Source organism: Hyperolius riggenbachi, chromosome 4 (assembly GCF_040937935.1).
Source record: "Hyperolius riggenbachi isolate aHypRig1 chromosome 4, aHypRig1.pri, whole genome shotgun sequence".
Taxonomy (NCBI): domain Eukaryota; kingdom Metazoa; phylum Chordata; class Amphibia; order Anura; family Hyperoliidae; genus Hyperolius; species Hyperolius riggenbachi.
In genome coordinates this window covers 128,510,376-128,526,977 of record NC_090649.1, presented here as the reverse complement: position 1 = coordinate 128,526,977, position 16,602 = coordinate 128,510,376, and the positions used below count along the sequence as shown (strand labels likewise).

The 16,602-nt window shown below is 44.0% G+C and overlaps 1 protein-coding gene across 6 annotated transcripts in view; it reads left to right on the top strand.

Moving 5' to 3' along the window:
• The window catches only part of BOK (BCL2 family apoptosis regulator BOK), a 115,310-nt gene that overhangs the window by 41,231 nt on the left and 57,477 nt on the right, over nucleotides 1-16,602 (top strand). For 4 of the 6 annotated variants that reach the window (XM_068280626.1, XM_068280622.1, XM_068280624.1 and 1 more), the window contains one exon: nucleotides 8,022-8,193. The exons of the other annotated variants lie outside the window; for them this stretch is intronic. The gene's annotated coding sequence lies outside the window, so the exon portion shown is untranslated. The remainder of the gene's footprint in view (nucleotides 1-8,021; nucleotides 8,194-16,602) is intronic. 6 annotated transcript variants of the gene reach the window in all.

Sequence of the window (16,602 nt, the reverse complement as noted above, 5' to 3'; positions counted from 1 at the left end):
CTATCCAAAGCTACTCCTTACCACACTATCCAAATCTACTCCTTACCACCCTATCCAAAGCTACTCCTTACCACACTATCCAAAGCTACTCTTTACCACACTATCCAAAGCTACTCCTTACCACACTGTCCAAAGCTACTCCTTACCACGCTATCCAAAGCTACTCCTTACCACACTATCCAAAGCTACTCCATACCACACTATCCAAAGCTACTCCTTACCACACTATCCAAAGCTACTCCTTACCATCAATTTTTACTTAAGGTTACTTTTATTCACCCAGTAAGTAATCTTTTGACAGGAAATGACATAGGTTTCTCCCAAAAAGTAATAAGATGATGTACGAGAGGCATTGTTGTGGAAAAAAATTCTCAGCTTTTATTTAAATTTCAGCAAAAAGTGTCCTGTCTGAAATTATTCATACCCTTCACAAACTGTCACAGTCTGTGGCAAAATCCAAAATTCTATGCCATTCCAAATAGTCCAAGCTGTTCTAAAGCATCCTAATTACCCTAATCAATTGGGAACAGCTGTTTTTTAATCCACTCAACAGGTGAAAAACAGCAGCTCTCTGCTGTTGGTTTGTGGACAGTCATGGCTAAGACAAAGGAACTAAGTGAAGACCTGCGGCTGCGCATTGTGGCTGCTCACAAGTCAGGAAAGGGCTACAAGGCCATTTCTAAATGTTTCCAAGTTTCAGTGACTACAGTGCAAAGTATTATTAAAAGATACAGGATGTTCCACACTGTGGAAAATCTCAGAGGACATGGTCGGGAGCCAAAAGTGACACCTGTGCTGGCCAGGAGGATGGTGAGAGAGGTGAAAAAAGAATCCAAGGATCATCACTGAGGCCATCCTGGTGAATTTGGGCTCTGCTGGTGGAAATGCCTCAAGGCAAACAATCCAACGGACACTGCATACTGCTGGGTTCCACGGATGCAGACCGAGGAGGACGCCACTTCTCCAGATAAGGCACATAAAAGCTCGCTTGGTCTTCGCAAATGCTCATCTGGACAAAGAAGAAGACTTCTGGTCTTCTGTGTTATGGTCAGATGAAACAAAAATTGAATTGTTTGGTCACAATGATGTTTCCTTCATTGGGAGTAAAAAAGGAGAAGCCTTAAACCCAAAGAACACCATCCCCACTGTCAAACATGGTGGTGGGATCCTAATGCTTTGGGGGTGTTTTTCAGCCAATGGACCAGGGAACCTAATATCACAGTAAATGGAACCATGAAAAAAAGAGCAATACACAAGGATTCTCAATGACAATCTCAGGCAGTCTGCAGAGAAACTTGGCTTTGGGCACCAGTGGACATTTCAGCATGACAATGACCCAAAACACACAGCAAAAGTGGTAAAGAAATGGTTAGCAGACAACAACATTAACGTTTTGTAGTGGCCCAGCCAGAGTCTTGACTTGAAGCAAATTGAGAATCTGTGGAGGGAGCTAAAGATCCGGGTGATGGCAAGAAGAACCTCCAACCTGAAAGATTTGGACCTCATTGCTAAAGATGAATGGGCAAAAATACCTGTGGAGACATGCAAAAAGCTGGTCTGCAATTATAGGAAGCATTTGATTGCTGAAATAGCCAATAAAGGCTTTTCTATTGATTGTTGAGAAGGGTATGAATAATTTTGGACTGGACACTTTTTGCTCATATATAAATAAAAGCTGAGAATTGTTTTTTCCCCACAATAATGCCTCTTGTACATCGTCTTATTATTTTTTGGGAGGCACCTACAGGGCCGGATTTGTACTCTTTACTGCCCAAGGCCACTGTCATCAGCCATGCCCGTTCAGTATAGGACCCTTCCCTCCAGTATAGGTAGCCATATGACCCCACCCCCTTCCATCTAGTATAGGTAGCCTGATGATCTCCCCAGTATAGGTAGCCAGATGACCCCTCCCATCTTTTTCTCCAGTATAGGTAGTCAGATGACTCCCTTAATCCCTTATTCCCCCCCCCCCCTCCTCTTTTTAATATAGATAGCCAGCTCATCTTCAAACTGCAGCAGCCATCAGTGTCACTCATTTCTCAACTCATCTCCAGAAGCTCCCTCTTCCTTTCCGTCTCCATTGCTGCCCAAGTCCATAGCCACATGCACAGAGAGCAAGGTGGCTGCTGCACAGGCGGCTTGCAGCAGAGTACCACGGTCAGGCACTCACCTGATCTTCCTGCATTGCAGCATATGCAAGCTTGCAAATGCTGCACCAGTTTAGCCTGCTGTTTTTGGTGCCCTTGCTCCTGTGGTGCCCTAGGCCATGGCCTAGGTGGCCTAGCCATAAATCCGACCCTGGGCACCTATGTCATTTCCCGTCAAAAATTACTTGCTTATTTAATAAAAGTAAATTTTTAGTCAAAATTTGCCAGGGGTATGAATAATTATGGGCAGCACTGTAGATGAAAGAAAGTTCTTTTTGCACACCTTTGCAGGCACAAAGCAGCATGCCTTATGCCAGACCATGAGGAACCATGCAAGTGGCAGGTACTGGAAGAACAGGGAGATTTTTAAGCACTGTGTTGCCCACTCCCTTTTTTTGCAAGAAATTCAGGCACTGAGAAAAGTCAATATATCATCTTGAAAAATGTTTTATTTAGCATAGATGCATTGTTTGCATCATTGGTGTCTTTTTATTAGTTTATAATTCACTCTTATTATTTCACATATTTGATGTAATATGTAACAATTCCAGTTTAGGTCCACAGCTCCGTAGGTCTGCACTACCTCATTGAATTGTCCTCCAGAACTTGTAGACCAATTGTTCTCCAGAACCTGTAGACCAAGGTCCTGACATCACACTGAGGAAGCCTTGGTGCATTGTGGGAAATAAAGGCTGTTTTGCAAATGCCAAGCAACCAGTATTTCCCTCTGTGCATATGTATATCTATAAAAAAAATAAAAAAAACAACCTTTTAAGGTGCGTACACACGCCGGATTATTGCAAACGACGGGCCGTCAGACCCTCCCGCGGAGTGACCGTTCTGCTGACAGTTTCCCCGTGTGTACAGTCTGTCGGCAGGCTGATAAGGCTGGTTTTGACAGATCCGCTCGGCGGCTCGGTCAAACCCAGCCTTATCAGCCTGCCGACAGACTGTACACACGGGGAAACTGTCAGCAGAACGGCCGCCCCGCGGGAGGGTCTGACGACCTGTCATTTGAAGGAATCAGGTGTGTGTATGCGCCTTTAGCCTAACGCATTGTATGGGTGTGTAGTTATAAATAATGGCAGATGGTGCAATCTGTATTTTTTTCATGCCTACCAGTAGTAAAGTTGATTACCTGCAGGCTGGTTGTGGATCAAGTAGTATAAAAAAAATACAGTATGTGCTAGTTAGTAATCATCCTATATTACTGAGAGCAAAAAGCTGTGAGGTAGCATGTAGGAAAATACCTCAGTAGTGTTTTCTTTTTAATTGCACTTTGATTACTATCATTATTTTATTTTATTGGACATTTTGTTTTTTTACTATAGTTTTACGTGAATATTTTTTTTTTATGTAAAAATGTGCGTGTTACTCTATAATTACAGCTTTTTTTGCTCAGTAATATAGTGGAGTGCTTATGCCACAAAATAATTTGAGCTTCAGCTTCATTGACAGGTCCACTTTAAGGCCATTAAATTTTTCTTCCTGCGGGATTTAATTTATCCAGGGAACCATTTCTGCGTTCCTGCTGCAAGAAAATGCTCTCTAATAGGACCTCTCTAAATGGGGTGGCAGCAGTTATGCTCTAAATATGCCAGACTCTTCATCTGTACATTCTGCTTGGATAAATTATGGCAATTAGAGTCAGTGCTCATTAAAAACTTTAGATGGAGCGTGCAACAAACCTTTCACAGTCTGGCAAGCATGGGCAAGGAGTATCACACAGAACTTTCTCTTGAAATCTCAGGCAAAAGGACAACAAACCAAGGAATACTGATGAAACATATTATTATTGTGCATCTTACTCTTGGAGTTTTAAAATAGATGCAGGTACAAATCTTTCCAAATATTCAAACTCTGTGCACAGCATGGCAGCTTAGTGTTGAGGTTATAGGTTCACATAAAGGGCCTTTCTACATGATGTTTTAATGTCTTCTATCTATGTAAGTGCTGCAATGTCAGTTTTACTTTAAAGAGAACCCGAGGCGGGGTTCTGAGAATAAAATCCCCATACAGAGGCTGGGTCTGTCTATAGAGCCCAGCCTCTGTTGCTATATAGATAGCCGCTAAACCCCCCCTGCGCTCTGCAATCCCCCCATAAAACACAGTCGCGCTGCTGACACACAGCTAGTCAGAGCGCGCTGTGTTTACCTCTCCTCTGTCAGTCTCGCCGCTCCCCGCCTCCTGCATCGCTCCGGTCCCCGCCCATGTCCCTTCCCTCGCCACTGATTGGAGGGAAGGGATGTGGGCGGGACCGGAGCGATGCAGGAGGGGGGGGGGGAGCAGCCGAGACTGACAGAGGAGAGGTAAACACAGCCGCACAGCGCGGCTGTGAGTTATGGGGTATTGCAGAGCACAGGGGGAGCTTAGGAGTGATCTATATAGCAACAGAGGCTGGGCTCTATAGACAGACCCAGCCTCTGTATGGGGATTTCATTCCCAGAACCCTGCCTCGGGTTCTCTTTTTAACTGAGAGGGGTATGGATGTTTCCTTTTAAACAATACCAGTTATTTCCTGTCAACCCATAAAATGGAGAATTCACTTCAAAACTGGCATGCTAACATTCAAATGTCTACTTGATCTAGGACTTGTTGCAACTACATCACACCTCCCACAACCTTAGTCCAACTCAAAACCTTTGGAGCTAGGGCCTTCTGTCATGCTGCCCCTACCCTTTGGAATGCTTTGCCACACCGAATCAAGACAGCTCCAACCCTGGAGGATTTTAAATCAAAACTGAAAAGTCACCTGTTTAGTCTGCCATTTATGATCACACAACCTGAGCATATGATGTCTCCCACAATGCATCACTGCTGAATATGCAAATCGACAAAGGGGCGATTTGCATATTTAGCAGTGATGCATTGTGAGACATCATATGCTCGCTCCAACCTGAATAATCGTAAATACCTTCTGTTTTATTTTAGTAAGAGAGCTTTTTGGCCCTTTTTAGCCCTTTACACACTCCTAGGAGTTCTGGTTCACCATGAGCTTGCTGAGCAATTTGTAGTCATTCCACAGTGCTTCTAACAGGAAGTGGCAGATGTGAGTGCCAAACCTTGTGCCAATTAATGGATTAACCCAGGCTTTGAACATGCGTTACAAAGCCTTTTGGGAGTCTTTCAACAGTCTTATGGCAACAGTTCTCCAAACAGAGTGCACAGATTACTGTTGCCAAAGTTACCAAGAAGCGCAATGTCATGCTTGCCAAATAATGGTTTCATGTGGCAAGCAATTGATTACTCTCTAATTGAAAATCACTTGAGCAGTTGTGATCAATTCAACAATCTTGTCCACCTGAACTTGTTTAGATTTATAATAAATAATCAAACTGCTAGCTTTGTATCGACCAATGCAGTTCATCATTAAGCAGCCATGAATCCTCAGAGACTCCTCCCTCCACCCACTCAATGGGAAATTTCCAACACACCTGACCACCCTTCCAGTTGGTAAACTATCAAAGGTTAGTCAACAGTGGTTCAGGTGCCCACTTATGATACAATGTTGTATCATTGTACAATCTTTTTAGGCTGAGGGCCATATCTTTGATCTTGAGTGTGCTAGGGGGCGAAATTAAAAACAATTTTTGCTGAGTGACGTTAGGTACACGATGCCTGTGACATTTTGTCAAATAAAACATTTTCACAGGAAATAACCCATATACTGTGTGCAATTAGCACAGTGACAGCTGCTAATCAGTGGCTGTTACTGTTGCTGGCACAGTGGGGGCTGCTAATCAGTGGCTGTTACTGTTGCTGGCACAGTGGGGGCTGCTAATCAGTGGCTGCCACTGTCACAGTGGTGCCTGATAACCTACAGGCGAGCAAAGGGGGAGGCAGAACGATGACACAAGGTGACTCCTGCATGTGGCACCGCAGCTAGAGCCTGGGGGCTGCATGGAATTAACAACTGTAGAGACCTTTGTGGGGTCAACAAAGAAGGCTCGGAGGGCCGTATTTGGCCTGGGCCAGACTTTGGACGTGCCTGATGTAGTAGAATGGTAAACTGAATTACTACACTTTGAATGGATGCATTAGGTAGTTTCTCATATTACATAGAAGTGGTAAGATTGTCCAAGCAAGTTAGTAGCATTGGTGATCACCTTAACGATGGGCATAAATAATTAAATTTCAGTGAAAGATCGATCTTCTAATCCAATACATGCGATCGGATTGGGAAGTGTTGAAGGTGCCAATCGATCGTATTGTTGATCAGATTATCGGGTACCTTTGCAGATTGAGTCCATCTGAAATGATCGGACTGTTTATAATTTCAATCCCATTTATGGGCAGGTCGATGATTTACGATTATTTCCTTTCCCATCACAAAAATCGGATGCGAAGGTCAATCGTTTGCTAAAATTGCATTGTTAATGTGCACCTTTAGGCAGGTTGGGGGAAAAAGATCCTCAGCAGATGCCAAAGACAAAGTGATTACATCATCTGGTAACAATCAATATATGTATGGCCAACCTTAAAGGACCACTCAAGCGAAAAAAGTAAGTAGGTAAAATCTAACAGAACGGACAGATTTTGGACTAGTCCATCTCCTCATAGGGGATTATCAGGGTTTTCTTTGTTTTTAAAACCAATTCCTGAATGTAAGGTGCTAAGTCTAACTGCCAAAATAGTGTGCAAGCGAGTGGGGAGGCTGGTATCTTACTATTTTGGCAGTTGGACTTAGCAACTGCCATTCAGGAAATGCTTTTAAAAACAAAGAAAACCCTGGGAATTCCCAATGAGGAGATGGGCTAGTCCAAAACCTTTTGGTTCTGTCAGATTTTAACTGCTTAGTTTTTTTGCTATAGTGGTCCTTTAACGTGGAAGAAAGGGTGATCCGCAAACCAGATTTGGCTGATGTGAAAAATGTCCGTTCTTTATTGAAAAAATCCACAAAACAACATGCAATAAAATCACAGGATCAACTATAGGCGGCGGCAGGTTGTAAGTGGTTTTACATGGAAACTAGCGGCCTTTCCATGTCGGTTCACGGAGGGCGAAGGAATCCCCTGTGTTTACATCATACGGCGCTGCGCGGCCTACGGCGTAAAGGAGATCGGCGATCCTCGGCCTGGGATCGCCGGGCGGCGCAGGACAGATCGTCGTCCTGTGCCGCCCATAGGAAGGACGGCAGGGAGGGAAGGACAGGGAGGCTGGGAATCGCTGCGGAGGGGGGCTTTGAGGAGCCCCCCCGCTTGGCCACACAGAGCGGCGGCGATCAGACCCCCCCACCCCCAGCAGGACATACCCTAGTGGGGAAAAAAGGGGGGAAGTCTGATCGCCCTGCCTCAAACATGATCTGTGCTGTGGGCTGGAGAGCCCACGCAGCACAGATCAAGCAAAACAAGCCCGGTCCTTATGTGGTTAACATACTGCCAGTTTTGGTAATTCTAATCTGAAAGCAGTAAGAGATTGAAAGACTATTTTTAATAACATTAACTTCCAAAAACACTATTCTGTATTCTATATTAATGGCAAATTTGTAGTGAAAAGTTTGATTTCCTTATAATCCCAGACCTTGGCAGTTGTACCCCTTTGGTAAGCCTGCATTTTTTATGTTAAAAACTAATTGTAACACTGCTGAATCCTCCACTTCTATTACCCAGCAGGTGAGTTACAAGCTAGGAAACAGCTGCTCATTACATTCTACTATGATTTACATACAACATCAAAGTGAGGATAATAAAAGGCACAACAATAGACCTATGGCTCTGATTGGCACACACTCTACCTCTGAGCAGAGCAGCAGAGCTATTCCCTCCTCCATTGCATTCTTGCTATTTTCCTTAGAAGGATAAAGCCTGTTGGCTCCCTCCTTCCTCCCACCCCTCCTTCTGTCTCAAAGCTTCTGGTTATGATTGCCTCTGCCAGATCAAGTGCACAGAGCTGAGGAGCAAGATCTGCCGCAGGAGCCACAAGAGAGGAGAGGCTGCACAATACAGAGAGCGAAAGGATGCATAGGATCGACCACAGACAGGTCGCTGCTACATAGAGCTGTAGTCATCCCTCTACAGCTTAGCACTGACTTTCCACAAACACCTTGGTGAGTAACGACTTCAATTTCTACTTCTATGAATGAGTTATGAATGGATGGATGTGTGTGAAAAACAGGCAGAGATATTTTATATCTACACTGTAGTAATTAGGATAAATGTTTATGACTGCCATGTACTGCGCTGTTGTGGGAGCTCTGAGTTCACAGATGATGGCTGTGACAGTTGTCCCTGATGTAAGTGACAGTTCCAGGATTTGGAGATACTGTACACGCACGTTTTTGTCCCAGGGAATGCCACTGGCTTTGGAAGCAGACAGGCTTTGGCAGTAATACATTATTCCCTTTTATTATCTGTTTGTTGTTGTTTTAGGTAGTGTGTTTAAAGGGTTATAGTTCAACCGCAAAAGGTGCCCATACGGTTATTGATTTTTTCTGTTGATTTCTAGCAGATTCTAATCAAATCTGCTAGAAATCGATGCCCCAACATGCCAGCCTGATTGTTTATTAGATTGATTTTCGGCTGAGACAAATCGAATTGGTCAATAAGACCAGATGAGGGACCTTTATTTTTGACCACATTGAGTAATGTATGACTAAGAGTCACTAAAGCCTAAATAAAAGATTGGTTTAACTTACCTGGGGCTTCTTGCAGCCCACTGGAGTCATCCTGTGCCCGCGCCATCCTTCCGAAACCCTCCAGCGAGCAGTGGTGACCCTCTCAAAGCTGGCCAGTTACTGCCAGTCGGAGGCTACTGTGCATGCATGGCCCCAAGCTGTGAGCACCCTTATTGCACTCCCACTGCCGGGAGTGCTCTGCACACGCGCAGTGGCGATTTTCATGTACTGAGCATGTGCAGAATGCTCCCAGCAGTGGGAGCATGTTGAGGAGGCGCATGGCCGGCTTTGGTGGGGGGGTTGCTGCTTGGCTGGAGGGTCTCGGAAGGTTGGCGCAGGCATACAATGACTCCAAGGGGCTGAAAGAAGCCCAAGGTAAGATAAACTGATTATTTATTTTGGCTTCAGATTTCCTTTAAGAGTGTATATTGGAAATTACTATAAAATATTACTGTTTAGCAGAATGAATTATATTTTATAATATGATGGTATTCAATATACATGAATAAAACAAGTGGATTGATTACAACTTCAAACCATAGTTCAGGCTGCCATTTTTTAATGCACATTGTGTAGGATATATCATCATTCCCAAGGCATAAAGTTCTGTTTATTGCACATAAACAATTGCGTAATATTGCATTATTTCTTTTTTACTACCTGGCTGGATTTGCAGGGTTAAGTTCCTGTGCCAATGTCAGATACAGCTTGACTGGACTGAATTATATCTGCTTCTGTTCAGACTCCTCTCTCTATCCCATCATCACCCACATGAAGTGACCATGGAGAAGCTGGGAGGAGACTCCCTAGTAATCTTTTCATGTGAGCACAAAGCTGATCACACCTACCTACTTCCTGTGTTCCAAAGAAGAGCACAGAGGGAGGAGTTGGGTGAGCTCAGCTGATGAGCTGTGAGCTGAGGAAGAAACTCCCACTCTGCTGGCAACTCTATACTTTGTGTACATGCAATACATTTTTCCAAAGGGCATTTCTTTGGAACAACTGCATCAAACATGAACATGGCGTGAATAATGGCATAGTGCCCTATTCACCTTTAGGAACAATGAAAAATACACAAGGGTAAACTAGAGTCGCAAGCCTTTTACTGTCTCCCATTCTGTTTGTTTCTTTGTTTTGTTTTTATTCTTCTGTTTTGCTTCTCATGTCAAATGATACCCCACCACAGCTGGGCTGAGCAGGCACATTTATCTGCCTTTTCTATCAGACCAGAGAAGATATGGCCAGTAAAATGTCAGTTTAGTTAGATAGATAATCTGCAGCACAGACCACTGTCTAGCCACAGCCTCCTGTGTTTGCGGAAAGGCAGTATGTTTAATTTAGCCAGAATAAGTGGAGCCAAACAGAACAGTTACCTCTAATTTCACAAATCTGACAAACGCCAGGGAGAAGTGTAGGCATGATCCCACTGCTGTAATCTCGCCTACATGAACTCAGAGAGTGTGAGTTCAATGAACTGGTGTGGATGTGCAAAAAATGAGCACTAATCCTTATGACCATTTCTAAAGTTCATTCACCGCTATCTCACAATTCCAACAGTCATTTTTATATAATGCCAACTAGAAATAGCCCAAGTGACTATGCACAGCCCAATGAATTCAAACAGTACTACAAATGTGTGGTCCTATGACAGTCCAGCAGGGGCGTTAAGAGATCCGGGGATCTTTTGGGCACTCCAGCTGGAAAATGGGCGTGGCCATGCACAATAATGTGGAGCCAAACTTACATGAACTTAGAGGTATAAGTCGGCCTACACAGCAAAGTGTTGAATGAAGCCCCCTCGCCATTAATACAAATATACAGCATATCACACAAATAGGCAATGTCACGTAAACATTAAACATAACTTGGCAGAGTTACCTGGCTTCTGTGCTGGCTGGTCTGGATTTCTGCTGGGCAGGCTGGTCTGCCACCAGTTTATCTGGCAGTTCCCCCGCAGCATTCCCTGACCTTCTGATGGACTACCTCCCATCCTCCCAAGGGCCTCCCATTGAGGCACCACAGCTCTCTGCATGCCCCCATGATATCATCACAGCACCCAGCATGGCACCGCAGCACGCAGTATGCCTACATAGAGGCACTACAGCACTTAGCATACCCCCAATTGATGCACCACAGCTCTCAGCATGCCCACCATTGAGGCACCACAGCTGACTGTCTGGGGGACATCCGGGGCACCCCAGAATAGATCCGGGGCCCGTGCCACTGATCTTTGGGGCTAGCAACGCCCTTGCAGTCCAGCAATGGACCTATTAAAGCACACCTGAAGTGAGAAGGGTATGGAGGCTCTCACATTTACTTCCTTTTTAACATTTTAAATTGCTGGGCTGTCCGACTAATCCTCTGCATCTAATACATTTAGCCCTAGCCCCTGAACAAGCATGCAGATCAGGGACTCTGACTGAAGTCTGACTGAAGAGGTTTTGGTGGATGCTTGCTTCTGGTGTGTGATACAGACACTACTGCAGCCAATGTGACCAGCAGGACTGCCAGGCAATTGGTATTGTTAAAAAGGAAATAAATATGGCAGCCATGCCTCTCACTTCAGGTGTACTAAAACAGTGCAGTAATGAGAGTGATACATGCCCTGCAAGTAGCATGCATTGTGAAGGCTGACAAATCAGTGATGTGATTGGGTGCTTTTTGTTACCTCATCTGTCAATGAGCCTGTCAGAGCAATCTGCTGCATGTAAATTTACTAATGTTTCTATATTTTGGATGAAATAAGACACTTTATATGTAGGCTGTCTAATACAGTGCAGACAGTTTTATACAGATGTGCTGTAGTTTTGGCACAGTAATGAATGCGTTCATATATGTTGCCTTTACATGCATTTTACTCACTTGCATGGAAAGCACATGAGAAATTACATGGTAAAATGTAATTGTAAAAGAACAACAAAAACAAAAGAAAAGCATGTATTTAATGCCCCACCCCAAACATAGATATTTTCTTAAACCTGTGTAGGCATTCAGTTGCTGAGCTTGTTTTGCTGACATGAAAGCTCCTTCATTACCTAACGTGAAATACTGTAAACTACTTGTTTAATTTTTCTGTCTGGAGCCCAGACACAGGCCACTACCTGCACCACGGACTGTCATTGCTCTAAGCTGCAGTGTTGTCAGAGAGATTCAGTCTGTGCCTTCCCTTTGCTTGAACAGCATAATGATGCTATCTAGATCAGTTCAAAAGGACCAGCACCATCTTTTGTGATCCAAGCTGCAGTGACTCCACCAGTGCCTAACCCTGGCTTCCTCAGTCCAGCAGCTTTTGGTCATGTGGTAACATTTTTATTTTGTCACTAAAGTTTAATGAAAAAACATAACAGAAGATATACTACCATGCAAGGGTGCAAGTACAAATGTTGTACAGTCATGTGGGAACATTAGTAGAAACTGACATTGAGTTAACACAATTAGTCATATTTTGGTAATATTTTTAACACAGAATTCTTAGCTGCAATAAGGTACCATTGTGTGACACTCCTACTACTAAGCTATTAGCTCCACCGTTTGTAGCACAAAACTGTGACTGTGCCGTTAGGCCTCTTTCACAGTGGGACGTTAAAGTCGCACGTTATAAAAAATTATAACGCAGACTAACGCACAGCAATACAAAGTCTGTGCGACATTCACAGTGCACACGTTGCGTTGTGTGTTGTGTTGTGTGTAACGTGTAGCAATATTTAGAAAGTGCTGCATGCTGTGCGTTTAGCAATACATTTTCTGCGTTATGTGTGTTGCACATGCTCAGTACTGTTTTTCTTTAAATGTAACGCATGCGCCGTTTTCGTTCCATCAGTATGCGTCGAAAACTGCGCACCAAGAGACACATAACGCAGTGCAAAATAACATTCAATTTCATAACCTACATGCGCTGCGTTAGGGGACTTTAACGTCGCATAAAACGCAACGTCCCACTGTGAAAGAGGCCTTATAGTGACAGTGTCTGCAGGAAGTGTACTGCGTGCTGCCAAGAAAGACAAATCTGGAGTAGTCAGAAGTAGTATTTTTAGAGCCATGCCAGCTGACAGCAATTGTTTGGCATGAGAATACAGTAGTAACTCAGAGAAAGAAGTTATTTTAGTAACAGGCTACAAGTAAACTTTGTATGCCAGCGTGTGGGTAACGACCAGTGAGTTAAAAGTGATGCTAAATTTAGAAAAAAGAGTGTGGTGAAGAAGAAAGCTTGGTTCGCATAGGAATCTGTACATTTTTGGTCCACTTCAGTCCTGTCTTATCAGTTTTTCATCAGTTTTCTATCAGTTTTACCTGACAGAATTGGAATTGAATACCTTTGATGTGTGAACACACCCATAGAAAACTGATACAAAACTGACAGGACTGGACTGGACCGGATGTACAACTTTTATTTGTGAACTCAGCCATAGAAACACATACAAAACTGATAGGACATTACTTGACCAGAAATGTACAAATTTATGTGTGAAAACAGCCACAGAAATATACACATACACAATTGATGCCAACTGTCAAAAACTGTCAGGACAGGACTGGTCACCTTTTTGTGAACGAAGTCTTAGATTACTTTCACACTGGGGTATTGTGCATGGGGCAATATAATTGCATTGCTAATGTGATGCAATTATATTGTAATGTAATTGCTCACATCAGCATGTTAGCAGTGCAATGCAATGGAATCCGTTGGCATATTGTGATACATGCAGAACAGTAATGCATACCGTGTGCTTCAGCAGTTGCAGTGAAACATACTTTGTACCAACCCTATGCTTTACCGTATGCATCGCACCTTTTGTATACCATGCAATGTGACTTTTCCTCTCTGTTTTGTTGGGATCTTGCTTTTGCAATTTGTGGAATGCAATGCCACAGAGTGGAGGTATCCTTAGGAAAAATTCACAAGCAACATTTGCAGCTGCTGATCAATGTCCCGCCACCTCCACACCCATGAAGAGATGCAGTCATGTGAACTAAGCCTAGATTACCGAGGGGTAGGGTTTGTGTAAAGGTGAGTTTCATGGTTAGGGTTAGTGTGAGGGATGGGATTGGACTGGTTGTAGTGGAGGCATATGTGAGCTGAAGTGTGTAAGATGAGTGCTCTGTTTTGAAGGCTTATACCAATAAACATGACATGAGTCCTGATTCACCAAACTGAGGTAAGATTGTCGTGCTCATGTACTGCATGGCAGTTTTACCAGTACTAGTGCCGGGGAGCACTGCTTGTTAACCGATTAGCACCATGCACGTTACCGGGGTAATGCGTGCATTACTATAATAATGCATGTTAATGCACACATTACAGCAGACAATACAGCAAAATATAGAAACATCACAAAATTCAATAGTTTCTCCACTGCTCATTAGTTTCAGTCTGCTGCAAAGCATTATTGGAGAAGAATGTTCCACATTTGGCGGCTTAAGGTAGGGCTGGAGCTAGTCTGCACTATATCAACCAAAGAGGATCATCACTAATGTACTACACAGGCACAGTGTAGCCAGGCAACACATATTGTCACACCTTGTGGGGTGAATGGTCCATAAAGGCAGGACAGACTCCGCAAACAATATACAGTCATTAAAGTGTAAAAGAAGAAGCAGAACCATGAAGAAACTATATCCTGCTAGGTGACATTTTGATACATCCAAGACAGAAAGTGCACCTGTATCTGGTGGAAGAAGACCACTTGAATCATTCTGGCAGCACTGTTAGTCGTGGCCTGTGCAATGTAGAGCTGCGTGCTGAAGTACCTATAAAGCAGAGCTACTGCTTCCCATCAAAACCTCTGTGACACAAATTGAACTAGACTATAAACCACCCCAGCTGTGTAAGATTTGTTCTTTGGCACACTAATCCAACTTTTATAATTGTTTTCCATAAACTATCTGATAATGTAGCAATGTGCAAAGCTGCTTTGTGACTTAATTCATGTCATGCTAAGCGCCTCCACACTGGAGTGAGGCAATTTGTTAGACAGAATAGTATTTCACAGAATACTGTCCAACCGATCAGTAGGAAGTAGTGATCTAATTGTAGCTTGAGGCTGGTCAAAGCTTTGCAGTGCGATGTTCCGCTCCCATCGCACCGCAATGACAAAAACGACATTTATATGAACCTGCGGCAGAGAGCACCGATTGGGTCATATGCATAGCTCCTAAATTTTATTTGCCCATTAGTCTCGGCTATCACAACATTTAATTATGTCCCTAGTCCAATGTATGGCGCTGATATATTATTTGGAAATGAAGGTTTATTTTTTCTGTTTTGTTTTGTTTTTGTGTCCCGTCAATTACAAGCCCTTATATACTAAAATAACAGTAATATACCCTCATGACATACATACAAGAAAAAAAGTTGAGTCTTCCAGGAAACGCCTTGCTACTCTTCTCTCATGTCCACCTAGGATTCCATATGGGCCTGATGGTGTGGTCTTGGAGGGATTGCTGATTTATTTTCCCCTGGCATTGAACATAACTATTAAACGGTGCAGTACTACTGTGCAGGTGCAGAAGGCTCCTGGCCACGGGAGTATGACGGGGAGGGGGCGTGGCCGGACTGCACCTGCACCGACTGGCCCTGACTGGAGGACTTACCAATGCCAGTTGCGAACGAAGCAGGCGGCGATTGAGGACGACGAGGAAGTGATCAGGCTGGAGGGGGCTGGAGGAATCCCCAGGTATGTATACATTTTTGTTTTGGCCCCATCTCTGGTACACTTTAAGCTTTAACATTTATTAAACAGCCTCAAGCTAAGTGTCGTAACTAAAGCGAACCTTGGGGGACAGATCCTCTCCCTTCTGCAGAGTAGCGCTGTGAAGCAGTTTAACATTTACCTGCTCCAGTGCTGCTTTGGCAGAAAGGGATCAAGATGAAATGTGGCCTAAGGCGAGATGCTAGCCCTCATTCCCCCAAAGTCTTTTTGGTAAGCTGAAGGGGCGTTTTACTTGCCACATGAAAGTGTTTGGATCAGAAGAGGGTCCCCATGGTGATTTTGCTGAGGGGTCTCATGGGTTGTTGCAGCACCCCACCTCAAACTGACAATATTTCAACCAGCAACACTGTTACCGGTGTGCTCCTCTCAATGGGAAGGTGGTGTGCTGTGGTGCTTTTACTTCTTACAATGATGCACATTTGAAGCTCTGGAGGGCCACAAAAAATGCCAAGGAGGGCCGCATTCGGCCTGCAGGTCTTGTGTTTGACACCTGTGATCTAAGGGAACCTGAAATGAGAGGAATACAGAGGATGTCATCCTCCTTCTCTAACAAATAATGCCAGTTGCCTAACTTCTGTGCTTATGCTCTACCCCATCAGCCAGGCAACTGACATTGTTTATAGGGGAATGAAGGTGGCATCCTCTGTTTACCTCTCACTTTGGGTTCCCTTAAGGGCCCTTTCACCCTGGCGCAGTGCATTGCTGCAAATTACCGCACTGCTACCACAGCCTAATAAAACCCTATGGGGAAGTTCATACTTCCCACGTTATGATACGCTGCGGCGGAAGTGCCCAATTTAATGCTAGCACAGAACTATGTGACCGTGCGGGACATGCGGCAATCTGTGTCTGTCCGGAAGTCATGTTAGACTATGGCGAAGCAAGGTTTTTAAAAACGTTGGCGGCGTGCATGTGCAGAAGCTTATTTTTACAATACACTTCCGTGCACTTCCACATACCCGAAGCAGGAAGTGACCCCAAGTGCGCATCACTTCCTGTAATTGCCAGACAAGGAACACCGTGTACTAATGCGGTGTTCCCATAAGGCCTGTTTTTGACAGTGCGATGCTCACAAAGCACCGCATCGCTAAGGCCAATATACAGTGTGAAACCAGCCTTAAAGAAAACCTGT